We start from the raw sequence: 27767 nt of genomic DNA, 5'->3' as shown, positions 1-27767 counted from the left end.
TGGCAAGTGTGGGCAGAGCGAAAGCTGACAATGGCACTGGAGGGCACAAAAAAGTAGTTTGCACCTGTAAAGAATTTGCATTTGTTTTTCAGACATTAATATAACTGAGAGTTGCGCAGAGGTTTAGGCTGGAGCCCGAGAGGCGAGAGGATTTGAAGCTTGCCTTGGTAGTCAGAGTTTGAATAGCTGGGAAATCAGCTTTTGGCGACTAAGAGTGGAGCCAAGAGGCACGCGGCACAGAATCTGAGGGAAGCCAGAGGGTTACGGGAGGCATAGGGAAATGCCAGCTGCTTGGATGACAAGTAGATACCCCATTGGTCTGCTTTCTGCCCTGCAGGAAGCTGTAAAGCTGGCTGTATTTGTTATATGGTACCGTCACTTTAATTAAGGGAAGATCTTTACCTCCGCTGTAGGTGCAAGCAGCACCTGCATGAGTATTTCTTCAATGACAGGCAGCTAGAATTTAACATTAAGCACACCTGTTACATCATAGAGTTTCTATTTACTTTGAGTTTTCAGACCTTGGTTCCAGGGGCACGGTAAAATAGACCCAGTTAAGGAGTTTGTATATAGGACGCTAGATGTGGCTTCAGTCATGAACATGCCTGGTTCAAGAAACAATGCCACTGGCTGCTCTAAACCTAATAGTAATAAAAGTATTTAGGCTCTCTTTGGCTTGTCTTTTAGTTTCTCTTGATAGTTAGATTAGGGAGTGCTTGATAGACGTCCAGGAAAATGTTTAAGGCGGCCCAGCTTCCCTACAACATTATCATTTGGAAGTCCTTGAAAAGGACGTGCTCGTCATTCAAAGGGCAGCGCCAGTCTATTTCTTCAATCCATCGGCAAAGTGGGTTTAACTGTAAGAAATGACCCTGATCAAAGGAGACACTATCATCTTTTGCAAAATCGAAAAGAGGTTATTAGCTACAGGGTTCGGACCACCACATTTCTTTATTGCACTACATTGACTGCTCCCATAAAAATTTAGTGAGAAGGCCACTCTATCAACATTTCCATAATGAGAGGGAAAGAGTGGACTCACTGAAACAATCCACAATCCACAATAAACTACTTAATGATCCGGAAATTACATACTGAATCTCTGATGTTACCCCAGCCCTATTTACGGAAAAAAATGGGCAGGTGGAACAGGATCTTATTATTTAGATTCAGGGACAGGAGCATTGTAAATCTTATCTGCTTCCCACTGGGCTACACTAAAAACCTGTCAAAATTTAATTGCCCTTGTGACCTTGGTGGTACCCAGAGTATGCTCCATTTTATTTTTGGCTGCGGGTTTTACAGGAAATATACAAAGTATTACCTAATCCCTTATTGCAGGAAACACAATCTGATTGATCACAATCATGCTTTTAGACACTTTTTAATGCTTGAATCAGATGAATTAATTTTTAGAGTTACTGGCTTCCTCAATGCAATTGTACGTTCACGCAGGTCTTTGAAAATCGAGTAATTTTATTTTGTATCTTGCACATCAAAGCCTAATTTACATAAATTTAATGCTTTGCATCTGTTTACATATGCATTTTTGCATTTTGAAGCCTAATTTGCACAAACTTAACGTACCATACTAGTTTACATATGTATTTTGCACTTTAAGGCCTAATATGTATAAACATAATGCAACATGTCTGCCTTGCTCCTATAAAACCAGAGGTTACATCTCAGCATATTTTTATATATTGTATGTATATGCATAGTTTAGTAAGAAAGTATATTTGTATTTTATTTGTTGTCTTTGTAAGTCATACTTTTTGTTACCTATCATAAATAGTGGCCCGAAATTGAAGTATCAAACTGTGTATTTTAACTTGGATCTTGTGCTTTTATGGATGATTTTTTGAAATCCGAATAAAGTCTATTTGAATTGAATTGAATTGACTATATCCTAAATGCAGATTTTTCTTCCTCAATTGTGTACTATTTTGAACTCTTTAAGAATGACGAATCTGCTCAAGAAAGATTAAGAAACCTTTGCAACGCTACATACAAAGATAGAGCATAGAACAATAGTTGTGTAAAAAATTTACATTTCGTTTTGAACAAGATGGATGCCATCTCTGTCACTCACTTCTGTTTCACCCCTCTGCGTGCATCTTTCCCTCACAGGACAGTCAGTGGATTTCACATGGTGAGGGAATGTTGTGTTATGGAGTTCCGCCTGCTCCCTAAATAAGCTTCAATGTGAAGTGAACCAGATATTTGTTTTGCTCTATAAAAGTTGGTATTTACATCTGGTATGGAGCAGTCGCACTAGCCCCCAGACAGCAACAGAATATAAACACACATCAACCCTCTCTTCTCTTAACATTCCCAGGCATTGTCACAGAGCACCCTAAATCACTTGTGTAGCATAAACAAACCCAGGTATTGGACTGTAATGGGTCAGCATAGTGTGCTACTTAAGAGGCAGTTCTGAAAGAAAAATCTTTAAACACAAAATCTTAACAAAACCGTTTGTTAAAACCATTATTCTCGTAGAAGGTGTCAAGTGTGAACTAACTCCAAGGTGTAGATTACAAGCATTGCATTACAATACAACGGAGACACTCATTGTTAGACAGCTTTGGAAGGGAATTACATGTGTGCAGACAACCTTTCAGTCCAGGAAGACTATTGTCGATCTGCATTGCTTCATTATCAATCAAATACAATTATACCACCCGAGCTATGATGCGAACCAATACGTTTTATTAGAACATTGGAATGTTGGGAGCTCCATTGAAAACAATGGAGTAGCTTCGGGCTTATAATGGCTGGCATAAGCCCAGAGCTCCAACATTCCAATGACAGTCACAGCTGTGAACAAAAGCTTCAGGGAGCCTGAGGGGATTTCAATATCCTCGAGCTCCCTGAAGCCTTTGTTTTATTTGTTAGAACATTCTGCCCTCTAGTAGCAGAATGTTCTAATAGCCTTATAGCCCTTCGTAACTGGGCTATACCGACTATTAAAGTCCCGCTCCCTTGTTAAAGGCCCGAGCTGAAACACTGGAGCGGACCTTTAATAGCCGGTATAGCCTGCTACGGCGAGATATAAGGCTATATTAAGACACTGGAATCTGGAGTACTCCATTGAAGACAATGGAGTGCTCCGTGCTTCTACTCCATAGCCAGTAAAGGCCCGCAAAGCAACAATCCAATGTTTTCACAAAGGCCTCTCGGAGCTCGAGGGGATTACAATCCCCTCGGGCTTTGAGATGCCTTTGTTTTATTTGTTTAGAACATTCTGCCCTCTAGTGGCAGAATGTTCTAGTAGCCTTTTAGCCCTTCATAACTGGGCTATACCGGCTATTGAAGCCCCACTCCCTTGTTAAAGGCCCACGCCTTTGGCATGGGCCTTTAATGCTGGAGCGGGCCTTTAATAGCCGGTATAGCCCGCTACGGTGGGCTATAAGGCTATATTAATGAAACTCCAATAGACCTATTATTCATGCTTATGGCAATGGATCACATACACGCTTATATGGGAAAAGAAAGGCAGTAGGCACTGAAGTAGGGAAAATAGTGGGTGTTGTAAAGTAAAATAATACCACAAGAGGATGAATCAGGGGAAAGAACATTAGCAGTGGGATGCTGGCGAGAGGTCGAAAGAAATGTGGCAGAGAGAAAAAGTGAGTGAGAAAAAGAGAGACAGAAGTTGGGTCTCAAGGGGGAAAAGAAAAGAGAGAATAGGTATGGGTACATGATGTAAGTGGACATCAGAGAGTGCCTGAAATAGATAAATAAGAAGAGTATCTGAGAAGGAAGAACGAGAGAGAATATCTGGCATTCAGACAACAGAAGATTCGTAGGACGACGAACATAATGTATGACAGGGCGGTACAGGAAGAAAGCATGAAAGAAGTGGAAAACATTGTACAGACCGGGTGGAGGAGAACCACGTACTAGAGTGGATAGTAGTGCCTCATGGGAAAGTACAGGAAAAAGTGTAACTTACAGCGCTGAGAAGAGGCAGAGGGTGAGAGAGGAAGAGAAGCTATCTGAGAGGGATGGAGGCAAGAGAAGACAGAAGGAGTGATGTAATTGGAACATAGATTTTCGGTAGAAAGCAGCTTTCAGCCCTTACGCAGCAAGGCACTTATGGAGTGTAAGTATATAGCATTGTAATAAAAAAAAAAGGAGATTTGCTTAAATTAGCAATGTCTCTCACTCGACCTCTCTCTGTCGCACTCTCACACTTACTTGCTTACTGCCTGTTATGCTGAATGGCATTTAGGGCAGCAAGGAAGGACCCCCACTCATGTCTGTTTTGGGGAAGTTTATGTATGGCGCCTTAGCTGTGGTTCAGGGTCTTTATTCCTCTTTCCACAGTTCACCTCCAGGCATTCTTTGGTCTGCCTCTCTTCCGTTTGCCCTCTGGGGTCAAGTGCAGAGCTGTTTCTGTGATGGATCCTTGTTCTCTTCTGATGGTGTATTCTATCAAACTCCATCTTTTTCTCATAATGATGTTGTCCATGATCTCTTGTTTGCATCTAATGAGCAGTTCTTAGTTGAAGATGGTTCACAGCTATAAAATGTGTAAGACTTCTCAGGTTACAAGTGGGGAAGGCTGACAGTTTTGTGATTTTGCTTTTCTTCATCTGCTAGCATTCTGCTCCATACAACAAAGTGAGCAGGACACAGCTCGGGTAGAGCCTCAGCTTGGTGCTGTAGTGAGATGACCTTCACACGTTGTTCAGCATCCTGAAGACATTCTTGGTCTTCTTCAGTCTGCTCTTGACGTCACTGCTTGCCTCCCCATCATATCTGATAGTACTGCTAAGGTAGGTGAACTCTTCAGTCAGGTCCTCTCTATCCACCTTGATTGGTAAAGGGCTTGGGAAGCTGAATGGCATCACTTTTGATTTTTTTTCATGTTGCTCTTTAGGCCCACTTGCTGTGCATAGATGTTGAGGTAAAATTTGTTTTTCAACATAAATGCTTGAGTGAGAATAGCAAGGCTAGGTCATTCAAATAATCAAGTTCCTCCAGTGTAGAGAATAAGGTCCATCGAATGCCTCTGGGTTGGTCTTTAAGTTGTGCATCACATCATCCAGTTGAAAAGGTTGAAGAGCAACGCTGAATTCTTCATTAGCTTGACATGTATCTTGCCTTATCCATTCATTCCTCTTCCTTGTCTTGGTCCCCAGGTATAGTTAGCTGTTCTTCACATGTATTGAAGAGCCCTGCTTCCATTTCTTGTTGACTGCATCCGCAGCTGGCTAAGACTGATCTTCCGTGTCTACCTGGAGTTGGAACCTGATTTTGATTTGTAAGACAAATGCCTTGGAGTGGGGAGTCTTGTAATTTTGCCACATTGAAGTACTGTTGCCCTGATGTTTTGCGTTCTGTTTTTCTGGTGTTCAGCTTCACAAAAGCGGTAACTAGATGGTGGTCACAGCCGATGACCGCTCCCCTCCTCACTCTAACATCTTGCAGTGATCGTCTCCATTTATCATCAGAGGGTCAATCTGGTTTCTGTCTCTGCCATTGGGTGAGCACCAAGTAAGATTGTGAATATCATGGAGGGGGAACAGAGTCCCTCTTATGATTAGATCACTTGTGACACACAATTCCAACAGTCTTTCTCTATTATAATTCAATGTTCCACAACCTTCCTTTCCCAAGGCTCTGTCATGGCTTGTGTTGTCATTTCCCACTTAAGCCTGCTAGTCTCCCATCACAATCTTCAGGTCGAGGTTTGGCATTGCTTCACGCACAGCTTGCATCTGTTGATTGCATCCTTTGCATCATTTGCAGGCGCATAGAACTGGATAGTGGTGGTGTTGATGTGTCTGCCATTTGCCAAAATTTTGCCAACATATAGATTTGTGAAAAATGGGGCTTTTCTTAAATTAGCAACATCTTTCCCTCATACATACACACATTTTGTACAGTATTTTACTGATCTCTCAGTAAAGTCTCAAAGTGTTGCATGGAGACATGGACAAGTCTTGCATAGTCATGTTGTAAACATAGATATGTTACACATAAGCTGATTGTAGCAGCACTTAGTCACTGCGTCACAATTACAAGACTGGCTTGTTATATCTTCGAGGAGCACACTAAAGGGGGCAAACTACCTGCCTGTAGGTCTCAATTCACTAGAGGAACCAGCATGCAGGAGGAGTGCTGGGCTGACAGCAGAAGTGTTATACCTTTCAAGCTTTGCCATTTTTTACAACTAAAGCAGTGGGAATGTGTCCTCTACTTTAGCAATCAAGGGCTTGGAACACAGTCGGGAGAGGAATATGAGCTCATCTGCATTTCAGTCTCCCTGGCTTTTGGTTGGCCCTCATTTTGGGGAAAGGGCAGCCAGTGGAGCTAGTGGAAGAGGGACATACGAGGCTCTGGTTCTGTCACACTCCCAAGACCAGATGACAAACAAGTTTGACTGCCACTATTTCTTGGTCAGTTAATGTAGTGCTGTTCCAAACATCTTGTATTGCCATATTAAGAAAACACGATTCTGGAGGTGGAAATACTTGAAAACAATGTTTGTGTACTTTTGCTTTGTTGAATTTTTTTGTGGTGGTAATATGTTCAGTTATTTTCTGTGCTGCTGCGCTTTTTGCTGCCTTATTGCAATGTGATTTTGTTTTTTTGTACTGTGGAAGCTGTGTTGGTTTATGTTTTGACCCGGTTATGGTTTGTTTTGTTATGTTGCTCTGCATATGCTATTCTGCCATATTCTGTTTTTTTTTTTACTTTGGATATGTCAACAAATGATGCTATATTTCCAACTGAAAGCAGCACATATCTTGAAGATTCCTATGACAAGCAAACCTGTACCACTGTCTAAGATGGTAAACTAGTGGTGCTCTATCTCTTCAAGTACTTAAGTCACCGGTCAGCCCAAAACCAAGGCAGCGACTTCAAGGCCGGAATGGCCAAACCGGGCATAGGCTAGAAGGTTGGAGGCCAATTTTGTTACTGGGGCTGAGTTTTTAGCAGTGCAGTAGTTCTAAAACCACTCACTGAGAGTTCATTGTATGTTCAGAAGTTTTCGGCCAACAGTAAAAGCATCAAGATAACTCCGGTGATTAATGTACCTGCCTTCTGGAGAGAGATCTTTTGTCTAGTGGCAGTTTTGACTTATCTAAGGAAGCACAGAGGGTTAATATGCCTGCTGCAAAGAACGTGCACCATGTAGATCACAGAACAGTAATTTATGCGCATAGCTCAGCAGGTTACTGAGTTTGTCATAGAGATCATTTTATTACTGTGCAGTTCACAAGTTATAATTATAATTTAGCATAGTGAGATATGAACTTCTATCAAAGAGCTGCATGCAAACTGCATGGTGAAGGTGAGAAAGTTATATTTTTTTCCCAGTCTTTCATTACCCTAATGTTGTGAAGGTTTTGTTTGGATAGAAATAAACTCTAATTAGAAAAGTCAACCCTAACCACTGTGTTACATTCTGAATACTGAGTTTTTGCTTCTCCAGACCAAGCACTCTTAATAAATGCTTACCAGTATGGATGAAATGTGAATCCTACACATTGTAGTTCTCTTTGTAACATTTTCTGTAGGCTGGTTTACACATGTATTTATGTCTCTGGATGTGTGTGTGATGTAAAGTGCTCCGACACCCTACACTGATATGAAAGGTGCTACAAACAAAATAAACAAATAAAATAGATGTGAGAGATGGGCTATGGAGAGATGAGAGGTACTGTTGGAGGGTGATAGTGAGGGAATCATTGAATAGCCCCAACAAAGATTGTTGTATGCTGGTGCACTGTAAGGTCATCATTACCAATGCTTTAAAAGCTAATGCAATTGAGAATATAATGAAAAATGTGTGTTAGAATGCACTATTTTTGCCATTGCTTCCTCCATATTTTCTTGAGAGGAGAACCCATCCAAGCCCCTCTTGCAGTTGTCAGGCTCACTCGCTGTGCTTGTTTGCTTTGCACCATACAGTGGCTGGCCGGACAAAATTTGCCAGGGCTACTTTGTGTTCCTATTCCGGCCCGAGAGCCTGCCTTAACTTCATGCTCCCAGCATCAGTGGCCGGAAAGGATCGGAGGTAGGGGGGTGGGAGGGTGGAAGAACACGGAAGGTAGGGTGGTTAGGAGGGAGAGGACGTGGGGGAAGCATCTATAATTTCTTTTTTAATGTACCTTTTTGCCGCTTCCTCGCTGCATTTCTCCTCCGTAGTCGTTCCTCGCTCGTCACAGGAAGCACACCCAGGCTCCCAGTCAGCCAATCTGATTGATGTGAGCACCGCGTTTTGGTGCTCAGATGCAGACTGGAGCCCTGGGCATGTTTTTCACATAGGTTGTAATGCAGCCTGCATGGAGAACATGTGAAGTGTGTAACTTTAGGAGGGTGCTAACACTCCTCCCCTGCCCCCTTATGCAAAGCTGTGGGCGGAAGTAGGAGAAAATAAAATGATAATAACTCAGTTATTATCATTTTATTTTCTTTGTCTTTCACTGCAATAAAAGCAGTGGGGTGATGCTCCTCCACCTTGGCGGAGGATCCGCCACTGGCTCCCATTGCTCACTTCATGTGATACGGCCTCTGGTTCTGAACCCGCAATTGGTCCTATTCTCTCTGCGTATCTCCAAATTGTTCTGTGTGCATGAAACGTGTGCAGGTTGGGCGTCTTTGTAGTCTTTTTCTGAACGTGACAAGCAGAAAGTTTGTTTTGCTTTGAAATATGGAAACAAGCAGACTACTTATTGACTTATTTAAGAGTTTTATGAATCATTACGTGTTACCTTTCAGTTATTGCACAGACCTAGAGAAAAAACGATGTCCAGTTTTAAGATGACAAATGAAAGATTAATGAGCATTTAGATTGATGAATAATACCCAGGTCCGTGGATTTCAATAGTACCTGATCTAAAGAAAATAAATTGGAAAAGCAAGTTTGAGAAGATCACAAGAAATATCCGAAAACTGGGATCCTCTTCTTAGAAACAGAGCTGCCATCATGAAGAAGATCAGACATACAAAACAGCTTCCTACGATGATTCTGCCAGCACTGACATGCCATTTGGCAAGCCAAATGTGTCATGGAATGTTTCATAAAGATCTGCTTCCAAAAGCACATGTTTGAAAACAATTCACTCGCTACGTGTTAGATGCACTTGTTCTTTACCCTGCTGTGAAGAGCGTTTGCACAATTAGGCATTTTCAATAAATCTGCCCTATATCTGCACAAGCAGAAACCAAGCTGCCTACACTTCACACCAAAATAAATTAATAGGATAATAGAAAATGCAGCTGGCTTATTTTTATATCAACATCTCAAAGGAGCCAAAGGATAGCTTTAGCTCTCCTAACATCCTTTTTAAGGGAGAGAGAACAATCCGTGTCAGACGGAGATTTTGTATCAGATCCCTTTTTCCTTCCTTGTGGAGTCCCTCAGGGGTCTTCACTAAGTCCCACCTTATTTAACATCTACCTTACACCTCTGGCGGCTCTGATCCAATCGCTGCTTCCTTAGCCAGTAATATCGAAAATATCAACATCAGATTTAGCAATCAGTGAATGAAGGGGTTCTAATTGCTTCAAACTAAACTCAGAGAAAAACAGAAGACACTTATTTCAGGTCACACAGCTAGTGGCCTCAAGAACAAGGTAATCCCCCAGAACCCGAAAAGAAAGCAAAAAACCTGGGAGTGGAGATAGACAGTAAAATGACACATGGCAACCAAGTTAAACCTGTCACGACGCCTGCCTTCTTTATCATGAAAACAGTAAAGAATATTCAACTATATCTTCCTGTAATATTATAGAAAACAGTTATTATGGCGCTAGTCATGTCCATACTAAATTACTGTATTGGACTATCTTTAAATAACCAACAATTCCTCACTAAGCTCCAAGTCCTCCAGAATACAACAGCAGGTTTGCTCACGGGTATCCCTAAGTTTCAATGCACCAGAGAAGCTTCACGTAAGCTCCACTGGTTACCGGTCAGACATAGAATAATTTTTAAGGCCTTGTGTATCACCCATAAGGACCTTCATGGCTTAGGTACGAAACACCTGTGGGAGAGTTTCACCTGGTATCGCCCAATCAGACATTTGCGCTCTCCCAATGTAAACAATATAATTGTTCCAACCCTCTGAAGTGCTTCCTGGAGCAGAAGGAGCTTCATACGGAATGCATCTAGGCTGTGGAACACTATATGACATCAGATGATATCACTGCATTGAGATGTATTCAGTAAAAGTGAGAGTTTAAACATGTATTGAGAAACATTCCAGCCCCCGTCCTGATGATAATGGTATTAGTGAACTAAGAGCAGGGCCACTGGAATTATATGGCAAGAAAGGACCAAATTAGGCAGGAGGGTTTACTAACCTATGCAGTGAGAAAATGCAAATTATGTGGCATAATGCGACACATTTTGTGATAGTATTACCTCCTTTTTTGTCATTTCTACCATGTTATTAATATCTCGGTAAAGGTCTCATCTCATTTGTGCCAGTCTGACACCCAAATACAGCAATAAGCCACAGATCACCAGTCGACCTTCGTGAAGTGTTCTCCACTGTGCAGCGACAAGTGGTGCTCCAGTTTTAGTAACTTTCAATCCATTTGATCTACAAATAATATGTTTTTTTTATAAAAGCTGCTGATTGTGCAGCAGATGGCTTACTTGGCAAATGCAGCAAATCGATAATTATGAAGAAAACACAGTGACCACAAAATCGCATAATTCCAGTGGCCCTAAGAGGCAGGTCAGGGTTCATGTGTACCCTATATGTGGGCAAGATTCTTATTAAACATGGAAGCACAATTATGGTCTAATGCATCAAGCACAAGAGGTGTTGTAAAACAAACACCCTGGCTGCACATATTTGAATGTGCTCTGATATGCGATAATGAACAAAATGGAGGTTGGTGAAATAAAGCATTAGCCTAGGATCAAACAATTTGGTCAGACAGTGAAGCCGGGATTGATGCTAGATTTTCCAGTTTCTAACCGTGCAATTAAGCCACTACATGGGTATCTTTTCTTTATAACATTAAAACGTAATGCATCATCTTTAATTGTTGGAAGATGAGACTAGAGCATGGGAAACAGGCAGGGTCCAAATTGTATGTTTAGCAGTTTCACATTGTACGAACGTTCGCTTTGTACATAAGAGCGCTTCACAACAGACACAGACTACATTAATTTAATTTTTTATTGAGCAGGGAGATTTGCTTGAATTCACAGGATCCTGAGCTAAGGCTTCCCATGATGCATCATAGGCAGCTGTAGCCACTAGGCCACATGGCCACCTGTAAAAGCTCAGCCCATTTTGGGCTTGAGGTACCAAGAGGATCTTTAGTTGAGAAGAGCCAGGCCTCTGGCTTGAGATTTCAGTGGCTTACCCACCTATGATAGCATGCAAAAGAGAATAATTGTAACAAATGTAAAAACCGTTCGGAGAGTGGGCGGGTGGAAGGGGAGAGATGATGTAAAGGAAGAGATCAGTTGATGCAAATAAGAGGCTGGGGGAGAAAAGTGGTAAAGAGCAGCGTATGGAGGGAAGATATGGATGTTAGAGGGGCAGAACAATAAAAAAGGGGCTAGAGAAAAGGGAGAGGTTGATGTAAATAAAGTGGAGACAAGAGAAGGTGAGAGGCTGGATGGAAAGATGAGGGGAAAGGAGAAGAGCACTGAGGGTAAAGATGGATGTAAGAGTGGCAGAATCAGAGAGAGAAGGTAAGATGTTTGGGGATGAAGTGGATGTAGGAGTGGGCTTAACCAGCAAGAGTAGTAATAGGCTGGCAAGAGATGAAGTGAAAATTAGAGCATATAAGGGAAAGGTTGAAGTAAGTGTGCAGAATCAGCTAAAAAAGTGAGAGGCTGGAGAAGAGGTAAAAATTTCGCTGAACTATGTTTACATTTTATGTTCTCACAAATACAAACTAATAATATTGTTTATTGAAAAAATGTTGTTGAACCAATTATTTATGAAGTGCATATGTCATCCTTACCTAAGGGTTGTGATCTTGAACCATCCTCACTGGGTCTGCTGAACGTCAGCCTGCTCTCTCTGTATTCTGTGACTCCTCTTGACCAATCTATTGAACCTCACCCCCGGTGGGACACTTTCCTGCACATATCTTGATCTAGCAATCATAGTTTCTAGCCTGACTTCCTCAAAACTTCTCCATATATGTTAACATGACATCTCTTTACTAACCTTTTCTAAAATATCCCACAATATTCTTCTGGAAAATGTGAAAGCAGCAGTATATTGTAAGACCTTTTCTTTGGGCCCAGGGCAATAGATGATTAAATTGGCAGCCTCTGTGGAGCATACCTTTGTTTATGGCTGCTATTTCAGAACTCTCTATTTCTCTTAATTTGGTTAAGAGTTATTTCATTTTAAAATTTGTCTCTCTAACGGTGGCAATAGCAAGCAGTCAACGAATAGTCCAGGAGGTGATAAATGTATTGAAACTCAAATACAGAATGTCATATTAACAATACTGGATTAGTAACTCACCCAGCCAACCTAAAATGTCTTTTAAAAGAGAATTATGTGTTTGGAAAACTAATAGTACCTCAATACCCAACAAACATCTTACAATATCTGTGTGTGTGCAAAATGTCTTGCAAAGTGATAACAGAGATTAGTCCACCCTGCAAAACGTAAGTGTTGCAAGGTCTAAGGAAGGGGTTAGATTCAGGTAGGAAATGTGGAGAATTCACAGTTCAGTGACGGGCCTATGGTCTGGCCGCTTAGTGAGATAATTTTTTTTATCACGGTGGATAAATTGGACTCCTTGCTTGGGCTGGCTTGTTTGCTGGTTAAACCCAAGACTGCTGCAGCCTTAAAAATGGTGTGCACAGAGTCAATCCGACTGTTTTTGTAAACCCAACCTACTCATTGTCATGTGCAGCATGACAATGGGCCGGTCTGGGCAAGCACAGTAAGATGTGTGCCTACTCCCACAACAAATAATCCCAAACCTCAGGGAGTACCAGCAACAATAGGGGAAATGGCTGCTAGTCAGGAGCACAGTTAGAATTGGCTTCCTGTGGGAGGTGGGGGTAAGATGTGGGAGTATGATGGGGTCTGTGGGGGCAGGTGACAGCTGAGAAGCAAGGGTCCATTCCACAGAATACATCAATGCACATGAAATGATCGGCCGCTATTGGAGTAGGTAGCCAGTAGGTTCAGGGGGGCAAATCTTGCAAAGGAGATTGAAAGACCAAAAGTGTTTGTTTACGTACCAAGGGAGTGACTGAAGTGGCTAGTGGATGATGAAAAAGAACTTGCATTCAATTAACTCTTTAACTAATATCCAATGGATTTACCTGAGGGCAGGAGCAAATTGGTTATTACTTAAGCTAAATATAAAGTGAGTGGTGTGGTTCTGGTGCCTTTGCAATTTGGCAAGTGTCTTCTCGGATATTATGGACATGTTACTTATTTGTTCTTTAAACTGTAAGTCTCTGGTATTAGTATAGCATTATTTTGCAAGTCATCCACCAACCCCGCCCCCCCCCAAACTACCTGTTCCACATTGCTACATTTCCCTTTCGATAAAGCTGTAAACTGTGCTTTGTTTCGTTGCTTTAATGTATCTCTTTACAGACTTGGCCCAGTATAGTTTTGGCAGTCTTTTTTTCCCTGGCCACAAACTAATTTCCCTTGTCTGCCATCTCTTCTGTATATCTTAAAGTTAGTTATTTCTTTGCATCTCTAAAACATAGAGTTTGAGAGTAATTGCTGTGTTCCAGTGTTCAGTGTGATACAGCCTTTGCTGCTTCTGTCTGCCAATGTATTAGCCACCCCACCAGTGAATGACATTTGTGCTGTCTTCTCTTCTTATCTTTTGAAATCAGTGCTTTCTGGTGTTTGCTGCAGGTCTTACAGGTCAACCACCCGATCTCACATATATCTGTTTGTGTTAATGCCTCATGTCTGCTTAAAACCAAATGCCTTACTTCAACAACTTCACTAAAGGGTGGGCTGGGGAGGCGCTTGAGGTCCCGCTGTATAGTTCTGGGACAATCTAATTTAGAATTTTAAAACATGTCCTAATCTAGAACCATTAGTGAAAATGTAGCAATCATACCAGTTTTGAGAGACGTAGCCAGTTTGATTAATATAATGAATTTCCACGTAATACAGCTTTAAAATATATATACTTATTGTATAAGGAATATTATTTATATTTTTAGCCATATTACTGATATCCACACTATATACGTTGTTTCTTGCAAAGCTGCTTCAACAATGCAAGAAAATTAATGTTCAACTGATTGCATTTCCTGTGGTGTCACAGCTTAGAGGGGCCTGGCATGTTCCTATTCTGCCCATTGGCCCCACAAACCCTAGAACGGTCCTGCCTGTGTATTTGTGATTTGAACAGAAATCATGCTAGACAGACACACAGAGAAACACACAAAGGCACACACATGCACACACACACACACACACGCCCTTCCCCCTACCCATTCTTTATAAAATAAGAAAATTACTCTGCAGATTTTCTCGTACATTTAGAGTAATTTTCTGACTTTTGTAGAATTCATTAAGATTATGCTTCCAGGGGGGCGTGGCCGAGCCAGCCAAGATGGCGGACTCCTCTCCCTGAGGCTCCTGCTCGGCGGCCCGTAACGCAATTAATCCTACCTGCCCCGGGCGTCCATCGACCCTGCAACGAGGCGTACCGAGTCCAATCACGGCAGTGACACGCCTGACCGACTCCAGATCCCTGCGATCAAGGCTGGGACGGCGCTGGAGGCTCCGCGCGTGGCCTCTGACGGACTGCACACAAGATGGCGGACGGAGCGGAACGAAGCGTCGACGAGATGGGGGAGCCGCAGCGTCCCAGACGACGTGTTTAACCTGGCTGGAGACCGCCCGTGAGGGTGCACAGCGACAGTGAGGCGAGAGCGGGACCCGGATGGACGACCTGGGGGCTCCGGCGGCTCCGAGAGCGAGGCGGCGGGAGAGCGCTGATCCCCCTGCCCCTCCCCCCCAGTGGCAGCGGACGGAGGATACCGGGCTGGATTCGTGCCGGGACGATGGCGGCCAGACGGAGCGGCCCGCACAGCAGGTGAGCCCCGAGCGGGGCGCGAGTTCCGGGGAGATTCCAGCCCCCTCCACACCAGCGTCCTGTCTAAGGGAGAGAGCTGGTGCAGCGCCTGACGGGGGTGTGGGGTGCGGCCCGCCGTCCTCGAGAACCCAAGACGAGGGACCCCAGCCACAGCCTTAACGGCAAGCCTCGGACGGGGACACCGGCAGGGGAGAGAGATGCACCTCGATCACGCACCGTCACTGGACTGGTCCCATTGAACGCGCCCCGCGACCTCCGAGGGACTATCGGATCGGGAGCTGCGTGCAGCCTGTGACACTGATACCACGAGGCCCGACGGGCTGAACGGGACCCACGTGGGGCGTGTGGCGATCCGAGGGAGCCCCTGAGCATCACGGAGACGGGCCTGGTCGCACTTCCTGAGGACTAACGAGGGCAGCACGCTCACCTCCGCCCACAGAACGGGACGGGCCCGCGGACGCTGCGGGGTCGCGGACATCCCGTGCACCAGCCCCGTGACCGAGCCGAGGACAGGAGGGACGCGGGCGGTGCACTTCCCGACGAGACGGTGGGGCGCGGCCCGGTGGGGATGGCCGCCTGATGTGCCACAACTGCGAGGAAAGCGGGCCTACCGGACCAACCAGAGTGTGGGCACCGGTGAGCGGACGTATCCACAGACGCAGAAGGATCTCCCCCCCTCCCACAATGGGTCGTAAAAAAACGGCGGGGATGCCACCAGCCTCTCACCAGTCTAGGACGACCGAGCCGACGCCGGCCAGGCCCCCCCACAGCACAGAGCCCGTCAAGGATGACCCCACGTCAAAAAAACTGGACCAGGTCCTGGCAGCCATAGAACAATCTCGAGTGGCACTAGAAGGGAGATTCGGCGAGCTGTCATCGGACCTGGGCCTCCTCCGCGACGACCACAGGAAACTGGCAGACAAAGTGGCGCACAGCGCGCACCTTCTCCAAACACTGGAACCGCAGGTGCAAAAGCAGGACAACACGCTCCAGGACATACTCGCTCGGATAAAGGTATTGGAGACTAAGACAGATGACTTAGAAGGGCGCTCCAGGCGGAGCAACATCCGGATCATGAATTTGCCAGAAGGCATTGAAGGGCCCAATCCGGTCAAATACATCTCGGACTGGATAGCCACATTCACACCAGCAGACGCTCTCACTGCGTTTTTCTCCGTGGAAAGGGCCCACAGAGTGCCGGCCCGCAGACCGCAGCCGGGCATGCCCACTCGGCCCTTCTTGCTCAAACTCCTCCATTATCAGGACCGAGACGCTATCCTACGGGCAGCCAGACAGCGGGGACGGCTGCAGCTGGAAGACAAACAAGTTATGCTGTTTCCGGACTACTCCCGTGCGGTCCAGCAGCAACGGGCCACGTTCCTGGCAGTGAAGCGTACCCTGCGCTCGAAGAACATACAATATGCGCTCCTTTTCCCGGCTCGCCTCAAGATCATCTATGGAGGCGAGACACACTTCTTCACGGACCCGGAAGACGCGGCGGCCTGGGCGGAACAGCACACACGACAACCCGGGGATGGCCCCGGCCCACGCCTGAACATGAAACCCGGGCGCCCGGGTCGCCGGACCCGCAGGGCGTCCTCCACGCCGCTTAACAGGCAGACTGGAACTACCACCGCCAGCTCTCCGGACCTCGCACAGATAATCGCGGAGCGGCGGAAGGCACTCCAGGCGGTGGCCACCCTGAGTCCCCAGGATAGGGGCTCGGACTCGGAACGAGGCCCTCACATCTTTAGCTCGGACGACGAAAAGAGCGCAACGCCAGGATCACGAGAGGGCTCGATGACACTCCCTGTGGTGACCCCCCAGACCGTGGACACACTCATCTGACGAGGGGCCCGCGGATCGGGTCGGCGACAAAACGAGCACAAACGGCCCGGCAGACCACGTGGGACAGAATAACCACTGAGCCCGACACCGGGCAGGACATTTATAGACACCATTGATTTACGGGCACCCGCCAGAGCGGGAGTCGGCAGCCACTAGATTCACCACCCCCGCGCTTACGAACTAAAGCTACACCATGGCAACCAGTTTGGGCGCATCGCTTCGCACGATGCACCCCCAGCATTGGGGCTGTTTCCCACCATTGTTACAGTTCATTTCCTTACCCCCTATGTCCCCTCCCTGTCATTCCCAGAGCGGGCAAGACAACCTTCGCAGACGAGGCTATACACAGACGGACGGTAGGTGGTGGGCGAGGGGATGGGCGCGACGGCCGAGGGGCCCACACTGCAACAAGGACATGTACACATGACCTCCCACAGCATGTCTCACAACTCTCCCAACACGGACATAACATTCCTGACACTTAATGTTCGGGGGATGCATACAGCCCGCAAGCGATATTCCGTTTATGCCTACATCAAGCGACAAAAGGCCCAGATAGCACTCTTACAAGAAACGCATCTGACGGCATTGGAGGCGGACCGGCTACAGAGAAAATGGCGAGGCATCATCTGTGCCACGACCTACTCCGCATTCGCTAGGGGTGCGCTCGTTTGGATCAGACCGGGGGTGCCCTTTAAGGAGCAAAACAGACTCGTGGATAGAGAGGGCCGCTATGCACTACTGACGGGACTGCTAGAGGGCCAACAACTACTGATAGGGAGCATATACGCCCCCAACACAGAGCAGGAGGGTTACTGGGGCAAACTTACCCACACATTGGCCCCAAACACATCGGTCCCATGGCTCTTGGGAGGGGATTACAACTGCACCCTGGATCCACACCTAGACCGCTCGCACCCGCCACAAGCCCACTCGTCAGCGTACAAGCAGGCCACAGACCTTCGCAACTGGGCAGACAGATGGGGACTAGCAGACATTTGGAGAACTCGCCATCCCACCACGAAGCTGTACTCCTTTCACTCGATCCCACACGATCTGAGGGTCCGGTTAGACAGATTCCTATGCTCCACGTCGCTCTTATCCTCAGTACAAGAGTCGGACTACCTAGGCAGAGTAGTGTCGGATCACGATGCACACACGGCGGTCCTCCGATGGAAACCCCCTCACCCCCCGATCCCAACATGGAGGTTGCCCCGAGAATGCCTTACAGACCCGGTATTCCGCCAAACCCTTGAGGAATTTATGCAGGGCCACTTTAGACAAAACGATAACACGGCATCCGCACGTTCATTTGAATGGGATGCATTCAAGGTAAGCGCCAGAGGCCACTGCATTCAACAAGTAGTGGGGGTCAGAAGAGTGCTAGACAGGGCATTGCAAGGGGCGAAGACCCGGCTCGCGGAACTCTCGAAGAGAGTAGACCAAGGAGCCGCCACCGAGGCGCAACTATCAGCGGCCAAATCCTCCCATGCAACGGCGCTGCGAGATCTGCGCAAATATAACTTTCGAGCATACGCAGCTCGGACACACAAAGAGGGGAATAGGGCGGGATCCCTACTGGCTTGGCTAGCTAAGCAAGACACAGCGCCGCGCCCAATCACAGAACTCCGGACCCCGGACGGGCAACTCAAAGGTACACAGACGGATATCCTGCACATCTTCCGCACGTACTACGCGACCCTGTACCGATCCCCACATGTCAGACCCTCGGGAGACCTTGCCGGATTCCTAGATGGCTTGACCCTACCCCAGATTCCCCCCACAATCGGGAAAGACCTAGACAAGAAACTCAAACCGCTCGATGTAAAGCAAGCAATTAAAGCCCTAGCGCGCGGGAAAGCACCGGGCGCGGACGGATTCCCGGTTGAGTACTACCACACATTCGCGACGCTATTGGCACCGCGGCTGGTCTCCATATACGAAGAGGCGGTAGCCCGCCAAATGCTCACAGACTCGATGTGGACGTCGATATTAGTGACCTTCTTGAAGCCATACAGAGACCCCGAGCTCCCGGCGTCCTACCGGCCGATAACGCTTCTGAACGCGGACTGCAAGATCCTCGGGAAAATCTTAGCGGATCGTTACAGCCAAATCCTTCCCACACTGGTGCATGCGGACCAATGTGGATTCGTTCCCTGGCGTAACACCTCACATAATTTGCGTCGCCTCTTCCACATTCAGGATCAGACGAAAGAACGATATCCCCGGGCGGCGTGTCTGGTCCTGGACCTGGAGAAGGCGTTCGATACCCTGCTGTGGCCGTACCTCTTCGAGGTTCTGCGGCACGTCAGTGTGGGGCCCACGCTGCTGGCCTATACCCAGCTGCTGTACAGAGGCCTCACCTCCAGAGTGAGACTCGGCAAACTTATATCGGCACCATTTCCAGTGACCCGCGGGACCAGGCAGGGATGCCCCCTCTCTCCTCCCCTTTTCGCCCTAGCAATGGAACCCCTGGCCGTAAGACTACGACAGGAGGGGGGCGCATGGGGGATACCCATAGCGGATGTCACCCACTGTGTGTAGTTATATGCGGACGATCTCCTGATATATGTCCGTGATATCTCGGCCGACCTCACGCCCATCTGGGCAACGTTACGAGAGTACGAGGGAATCTCGGGACTCCGGGTCAACTGGGAGAAATCGTCCATTTTCCCTCTGGGCACCCACACGGAACCCCTAGAGATCACGTTGGGCGATCAGGCGCTGAGATGGGACGGGACGGCCCCCAGATACTTGGGGGTGCGCCTATATCATTCCCCCAGAGACCTCGTCAAGGGGAACCACCAAAGGGCACTGACAGGCCTGCGTTCGGCAGTAGGGTTTTGGAAGACATTGCCACTAGCCCCCATAGGGCGCGTTGCTCTGGCAAAAATGATCATGGTCCCAAGGATGCTCTACTACTTTGCAAACCTCCCCATCATACCGCCGCGTTCCTTCTTTCGGGAACTAGACACGTTGCTGGCAGCCCTGATATGGGGGGGCGGCCGACACCGAGTAGCGCTGCGCACACTACCTCCCCACGACCGCTGGCGGCCTGGGAGCACCATCCTTTGAATCGTACTTTCTCGCGGCACAGCTCCAGTGGCTGTCCCACTGGACGGCGGAACGGCATGTAGGGGAGACGATCACGGAGGGCGGCAAACTTCCTCTGCCTGCGATCCGCCGACTACTCTTGCCGGGCTCCAAACCGACGCGTACACACCCGCTCCAGGTCGCTATAGCCCGCAGATGCATGATGAGGATCCACCGCATGTCGAAGGGCCAGCCACTATATTCCCCTCTGCTCCCCCTTGTGGGCTTCCCCCAACAGAGCGGATACTACACCGCGTGGGCCCTCCAGGTGTGGACGGATCACGGGGTCACAGAGATGGAGGCGTTGTTCCAAGAGGGACAGCTGAGGACGTACGCACAACTAGTGGAGTGGCATGACCTCCCCCAAGGGCAGTTTTTGAAACACAGACAGCTGCTGGAGAGTGGTGGCCAATTCTGGCACGCACGCGATGGGGAACCCCCGACGCATCCGGTGCTACACACAGTACTGCGGATGGGAGCAGGCAGCCACCTCATCACCTGGCTGTATAAAGCGATCCGGGAGCTCACAGACGTCTCCCTAGACAAACTTCGATAAACATGGGAAAACGACGCAGGCAGAGTATTCCACGATGCGGAGTGGCGTAAAGCCCTGGAATCTCCTAAAAAGGTGTCCAGGAACGCGCGTTTTAAAAATATCCAATTTAATATCCTACACCGGGCATACCTCACCCCGGACAAGCTCCACCGGTTTTACCCCGATACACGATTTGAATGTCCCCGCTGCCACCAGGTAGACGCCGATTTCAAACATATGTTCTGGGCCTGCCCGTCCATACAACGTTTCTGGGGGGGAGTACACCAAGCCATTCAAGCAACAACCGAACTCCCGTCCGCCCCCACCTGGGAGGAATGCGCGCTGGGGATAACCCCGAGGAGAAAATCCGCGAAGGTACCCGGGAAGTTCATTTCCTTGGCCCTTCTCCTCGCGAAGAGAAACATTGCGATGCATTGGAGGGCCCCGGAGGGGCCATCCAGTCCGGCATGGGTGGGCGCGGTGCTCAAGTGGGGTGCAGCAGAGGAGGAGCTGCTGCGAGAGGTGGAGGCAAAAGGCGCCCGCAAACGCCCGATATCTGTGGAGTGGGCACAGCTCCTCATCCTTTTTAAGCAAACAGGAGCGACGGGGGAAACCCCAGACATGACACAATCCGCCCCCCATGCCCCGGCGGCCCCCCCCGACCGCCCCGGTTCGACGGGGGATACGGGCGACCCATAAGGTAGGTAACATGCCTAGGCATGAGGGCAAGTATGAACCCGGTCCCCCCGCCTCGTGCCAAGTGGTGGGCCCGCCGCCCCCCCCCAGGGATCCCCGGAGCACACCACATACACCTACCACCAGTCCATATATAATCTACCACGGGAATTTCTCGTCTGCCGACCCCGCACTCTCTCCCCCCCCCATATTTCCCACACTACCTCCTTCCCTCCCCTACTCTACCCAGTTTCGAGGCCCCTCCCCTACTCCAGGGCCCTTCCCAAGCCGCCCCGTAGGCAGCAAGAGCCCCAGTTAGCGGTTTACACACCGTTGTTTTAGTTACATGACATGATAGGGAATCCGGGTAGGAAGGGATCGCAGCTCAGACCAAGGTGGGGAGGTGCAGCTGACCCCGATCGAGACGGAAGGTGTAGGCACGACCAGGACGATATACATGGGGGCCAGACAGAGCCGACCACTGGGAAGACAAGTCTCTCGGGACACCACTGGAGATCTCAGCAGCCAACGGACTACAGCACACGCACACTCTAACTTTCTTAAAGGTCCACGATGTTATGGTGTATTATGGTACAATAATTTACGCTTATAATGATGATTGTTACTTGTAATGCAATACATGCAAAACCCTAATAAAAACATGTCAATTAAAAAAAAAAAAAAAAGATTACGCTTCCAGGATAATTACTTTAAAATTCTGACTTTTGGCAGACCTTGCTGAATTTCATTTTGCAACATTGTAAAGACATTTCTACATGCGTACCTACATAATGCAGTTTCACAGATGGAAAAATGTCTTGCAAAGTAAAATGATAATAACAAGAAGGTATTCTCATTTTTTTTTCCTGCTGTGACAGCTTTGCGGGTGGGGAGGTGCTGCTCTAATGACAGAGGAGCAGGGGAGGAGTGGTGGCACACTGTAAGTGGGCATGACTGTTTGGCTGGCCGTTTTGGGTTGGCCAAACAGTAATGCAAACTTTGCATGTTCTCCACCCAGGCTGTGTCACAACCTGGGTAGATAACATGCCCAGGCTCCCATTGCCTCTCTGAGCGCTGAACCACGGTGCTACCAATCACAATGCTGCATTGCAGCATTATGATGAGCTTATGGGAGCCTGGGTGCTTCCTGTTCCAGCCCGACGCGGAGCGGAGACGTGGCAATGAGGTACTTTTCCCGCCTTTTTTGCACCCTCTTACTCCCTGCCCCTCACCCTGTCACCCCCAATCCGTGCTGGGCTGCGGCGAAGTTTGTGAATATCTACAAAGCACGTTGTTTGTGGATGTAGCCATACATTCCAGTACATTCTGGTCCTAATATGCACAGTCCTGGCCAATGGGGGAAGATGTATTCCCTTATAAAACGTGTGTGTGAGAAATCTTCATTGCAAGTGTAAAATTATGTTTTGTGAATGACAAGCGCTGCTATACGAATGTAAAATGGGCCATTCCCCATGATCGTACGGTGGACTATGACAGACTGGGAAGTAACCAGAACAAAGAACACAAGGAGATGGGAGGCACCTGGGCAAACACAGAATCGGACTCGGAGACCAGGGTTCGTGGTGAGGGAAGAGACGAGAAACTCCAGCTGCAATAATAAAAGCAGGTGGGACAATCTTCTTTAATATGGTAGAGACGGGCACACGTATGTGAGTGAGAGATGATCAGGGCGAAGTTTGAGCCCATGGCTGCACTCATTTCTCCTCATCAGACTTTGACCCAGAACAAGAGAGAAAGACAAAAGGGGGAAAGAAAAAGAAATACAGAAAAGGTGACAAATTGAGAAAGCAGGGACGAAAAAGGGCATGTAGGAGGGAGTTTAACGGGCAGGGAGTAACTGGGGATGAATTAAAAATGAATGAGGAGGAATTAAGATTAAGCAGCCTTAGCTTTGGCACCAAGGGCAGTTTACAAATATGTGCCCTCCCCCCCACCCTCCGCATTTATTATTTTACAAATTAGGCACTAGCGAGGTTGTGGGAATGACAGAAAGGCAGATGGCAGCTCAGAATATTTTGCCACGAGCCCAACAATCCCTTCCTGCTCCAGGCCTATTCAAAACAAGGACAACTGACAAGTTGTATTGCAAAAACGTTGTTTAGAATAATTTTAAATACATGTTTTTCTTCCATTTCCTCAGCTTGTAAAAGTTTGTTTCATCTTTTTGATTTTCATAAAATATTATTTTTCAACGCATGCAATAAAATACAGAAAACTATGCCAATATGTGCCAGAACTGTTCCTCTACATATCTTAATAGACTTCCCACTTACGTTTGTGGCATACTAAAGAGTTTGGACAAGGGTATCCCTGAAAACTGATGCACCTCAACTCAAGGATTGTTTCGAAGTTATAAGCAGTTTGTTTGACAGGGCAATGCTTTGTTGGGTCTCCGGTCAGACAGTGCGAGACAATATGTAACCTTGCAGCGGGCTTAGAGCATGGACGCTACTTACCTTTGGTTGGCTTCATTGTCTCTCTCATTTACTTGCTTCTAATATGTTAGCGCTTGAAAGCTTCACTTCCTCTTCCTGGGTTTGTCCCTTCCCTGAAGTAATGATCCATTACTTGTGTCTTTTCACTACTCCTTTTTTAGGTGTTACTTTTCTTCTCTTTGTTTAAGCACTCTAGGAGAGTCTGGGTATTTCCCTACTGGCTCCCTGTATGAGAGTTTATGTGTTTTCCTACTATCTCCCTCGTGTATGTCACCCCCTCCATCATGCTCGCTGCCCGTGTGCTTCTCCCCTGCCCTAGTGTACTCATCCCATCCTGTGTGGCTTTTTTGCCCATGTGCTTCTCCCCCTAACTCCGCCTTGCACTCTCCGTTCTTTTGCTTCACCTCTTTTCCTCTATACATCAGTACAGTAGAGGATGCTTCCAGACTTGGGTGAGTAGGGGGGAAGGGGGCACGAGAGAAGTACAAACAAGCATTGGCATAGCCAATAGGTCTTGCCTTCGGGATCTTATAAGCTTTTAGGTATGTTTAATATACAATTTGATGCATGTGGGGCACACATTTCTGGGGACCGACGCTCATTTTTCCTCAACAGGCTTTAATCCAGAACAAGAGAGAGAAAACACAGAATGAGGACAGGAGGAAGAGAAAGAAGAATAAACAGTGATACAAGTGAAATACAGGAAGACGGGGTGTCTGGTGGTTGATAAGGCATACGGTGAGAAGTTTAGGGCTGCGTCATTTCGAAAGCGCGTGCCTCTTCAATCGTAAAACGTAAATGACAAGGACCCTAGCTCTACATACACTCCTCGACCACTACAGGAATGGTATCAAAACATTGCAGGAAGTGCAAATACAAAATATAAAGACTACTAAAAGAACTACTCATCACAGCATAATCTTTCATCAAAACTGACTCTTAGGGCTGCCTCACGCATGTGAGATCAAAACGTAGTTACTTTGCTGAACTGCTTCTCAAAGTACTAGGTCCAGTCAATAAACCATAGCCTGGGTAAAGGCGATCTACATGTTTGCCTCTGGTAGCGGTTCATGAAGAATCTTTCAGGCTTTCCATTGTCCAAAGAGATTGCGATAGCGTGGTTTTGTAGGGTAGGCCCCCTTAAATCAATGTAGAATAAAGAGTTACCCAGTCCTGCTCACGCCAGTCAAGTTACTGGGACTATGCCTCGAGCCACTAATGCACAGGCATTTACCAAAAGTACAAAACAGCTAGCTGCATATAATCTAACACTCATAAGACATTTTACCTCTTCATTCACACATAGGTTGCTGTCAATAGAAAAACGCATTGTGTAATCAGATTCTTCTACAAACTAAATCACCAAAGTTGCTCCTTTCTTGTACTAAATTGCTACACATCTCGGGGTAGTATCGGGGGGGGGGGGGGGGGGTCAGTAGAAAAGGTTCATTGTGAAACTTGTTCGGATTAACTGCTTCTTTAAAAATGCTAGAAAAGGAAAATTTGGGGCCTTTTGTCACCTCTGGTGGATAGCGAGTTGCTGGATTGAAAAGGTAATGATTTATTTTTGCAATTAAGCGTGGTTTTATGGAAGCGGAGACGGTCCTTTAAATAAGCAGACAGGGTTGCCATTACACCCTTCGAGAAGATGGCGTTTCTTGTTTGCCATTTCAAGGGATGAACATTGGGATGAACAAGGATCAGGGCAAAGAGTAGCGCCTCCGCCTGTATGGATACTTGTGCGTGCTAGGCGCTGTACACCACCACCCACTAGAACACACCCGGACTCTGACGTCCTCCGACTTGCATGCCACGACCTGGACCGTTTCTGCCCATTTAGTGTCCACAACTGAAGCTGCCTATTGTCTTTCAGGAACGTGCTACTGTGTTTTGAATATGTACAGACTCCTCTCGCATAGCGCCTTGTTTCCAGCAGCTGGTGCGTGAGTGGGAGCAGCGAATGAAAATAATAAAAGAAGGTGCCGATGTATTTCTTGAACCCAAACATTGAGGATATGCGCTTACGGCGAGAAGCATTTTACTTGTAGGCAAAATATAAAACACCTTGATACACTGAAACCCAAGAGTGAACCAGCTCACCGCCTGTGGAGTATCAACCTAAGACTGTAAACTCAGCCACCCTACTACACAATACCTGTGACACTCCACCTTACACTCATCCAGCCCACACCGCCTACCCTGCCCCCCAGCTTAGTTCTCCGGGTTGCAGTTTGCTTGCCTATCCGGGCTACAGCTGGGGGAGGCAAGGCCATGCATTTAAAAGAGACCCATAACGTGGGGATCGCTACTCACCGATATGGGATTCTTGCTTAACGGGCACACCTATGCTTACGCCTATTTTTAATATATCAACATGAAAAGAAGTAGATGGTGAATGGGGAGTATGGTGACACATCAGAACCGGCTGATGGGAAATGTAGTTCCTCATTATAGCACCAGACACAAGTTTTCAAATGCCCAAACAGGCTTCCTATGGGAAAATGGCGGTGTCCTCAAAACAGATGTCCGTTGATCCGAGCCTTGTCCTGTCTGCTGCTCCGGGACAGCAATAATCATTTGAACTGAAAGGCTGAGGCATAAAGGAATTAAAATAGCCATTATTAGGAACAGCAGAGAGGAAAGACTATCAGGTATCATCAGTGACTTTAACATCAACTTACGGGCACAGCAGCAGGATTCCTGCACCGCGGGGAACTGCACCCTGGAAGACACTCCAACGGAGACAAAAGAAGCCTGGAAAGCGGAAGCAAGGAGGGGCGGGCAGGAAAGGAAGGTGCGAGAGAGGAGCGGGGGCGAGTGACCGAGGAAATTTCAGAGGAATTAAACCTGTGAAGTTTAAAAGGAGGTGTGCGCCTGAGGCAGCTGGGTGGTGCAATATTGAAGGGGTGGCCTGGAAGCAAGGAGGGGCGGGAAGCAGGAAGAAGAGAAGGCGCGAGAGAGGAGAGGGGATGAGTGAGTGCGGCAGCGAGGTTAACGCGCTAATAAGAAACAGATGGTCATAATTACAAACAGATGCCGCTCTGCGCGTATGACTGTTTTGAAGCACACTCGTGCTTGTGGCGGCATCCACCTTGCGGGAGCGAGCTTAGAAAATTAGAGAAACAGGGGTAACCCTATAACCCAAGGAACCTGGGCCTCATCAACATAATACAAACAATGGTTCCATAGGGAAACAATTAATTTCAATCAAAATAAATAAAAAACCACAGCATTTAGGCATCAATTGAATAATCAATATTAAACAAAGGATTACAATTTTAGATACAACAATTTATTCTTTATGTTTTCAGTTAAGTATCAACTCATTCACAGATAAACAAAATCCTATACAGGGAATGAAAAAATGACGAAAGGCTGTATATACAATATTTTTTAAAAAACGACGCAGTGACCAAGTGAATAAAGTGACTTAGTGCAATAAGTGAAAGTGTTGATATTTACAATATATGCACGTATCTCTTAAGTGGAACCAAAATATATACAAAATTTCCTATTATAAAAAGTCCTCAGCTTCCTCGTGGGTATGCAATAAACATGTGCTTTACAAGGTTTATTGCATACCCACGAGGAAGCTGAGGACTTTTTATAATAGGAAATGTTGTATATATTTTGGTTCCACTTAAGAGATACGTGCATATATTGTAAATATCAACACTTTCACTTATTGCACTAAGTCACTTTATTCACTTGGTCACTGCGTCGTTTTTCAAAAAATATTGTATATACAGCCTTTCGTCATTTTTTCATTCCCTGTATAGGATTTTGTTTATCTGTGAATGAGTTGATACTTAACTGAAAACATAAAGAATAAATTGTTGTATCTAAAGTTGTAATCCTTTGTTTAATATTGATTATTCAATTGATGCCTAAATGCTGTGGTTTTTGATTTATTTTGATTGAAATTAATTGTTTCCCTATGGAACCATTGTTTGTATTATGTTGCGGGAGCGAGCAGCGGCCAATTAACACGCGCGCCGCTGCTCACTCCCGCAAGGTGGATGCCGCCACAAGCACGAGTGTGCTTCAAAATGAGCAGACAGATGGCTAAAAGCCCTCCTAGAGCAGCGCATGTGCTCTGCCTAGGCGAGACCTAAAAATAAAGG

General features: G+C 46.9%; 1 protein-coding gene across 1 annotated transcript in view; it reads right to left on the bottom strand.

The window, feature by feature from the left end:
- CORIN (corin, serine peptidase) overlaps positions 1 to 27767 on the bottom strand; it is a 1570916-nt gene that overhangs the window by 811737 nt on the left and 731412 nt on the right. The gene's annotated exons all lie outside the window — the stretch shown is intronic.

Source organism: Triturus cristatus, chromosome 2_2 (genome assembly GCF_964204655.1).
Source record: "Triturus cristatus chromosome 2_2, aTriCri1.1, whole genome shotgun sequence".
Classification (NCBI taxonomy): Eukaryota; Metazoa; Chordata; class Amphibia; order Caudata; family Salamandridae; genus Triturus; species Triturus cristatus.
This window is presented reverse-complemented; position numbering and strand designations above follow the sequence as displayed.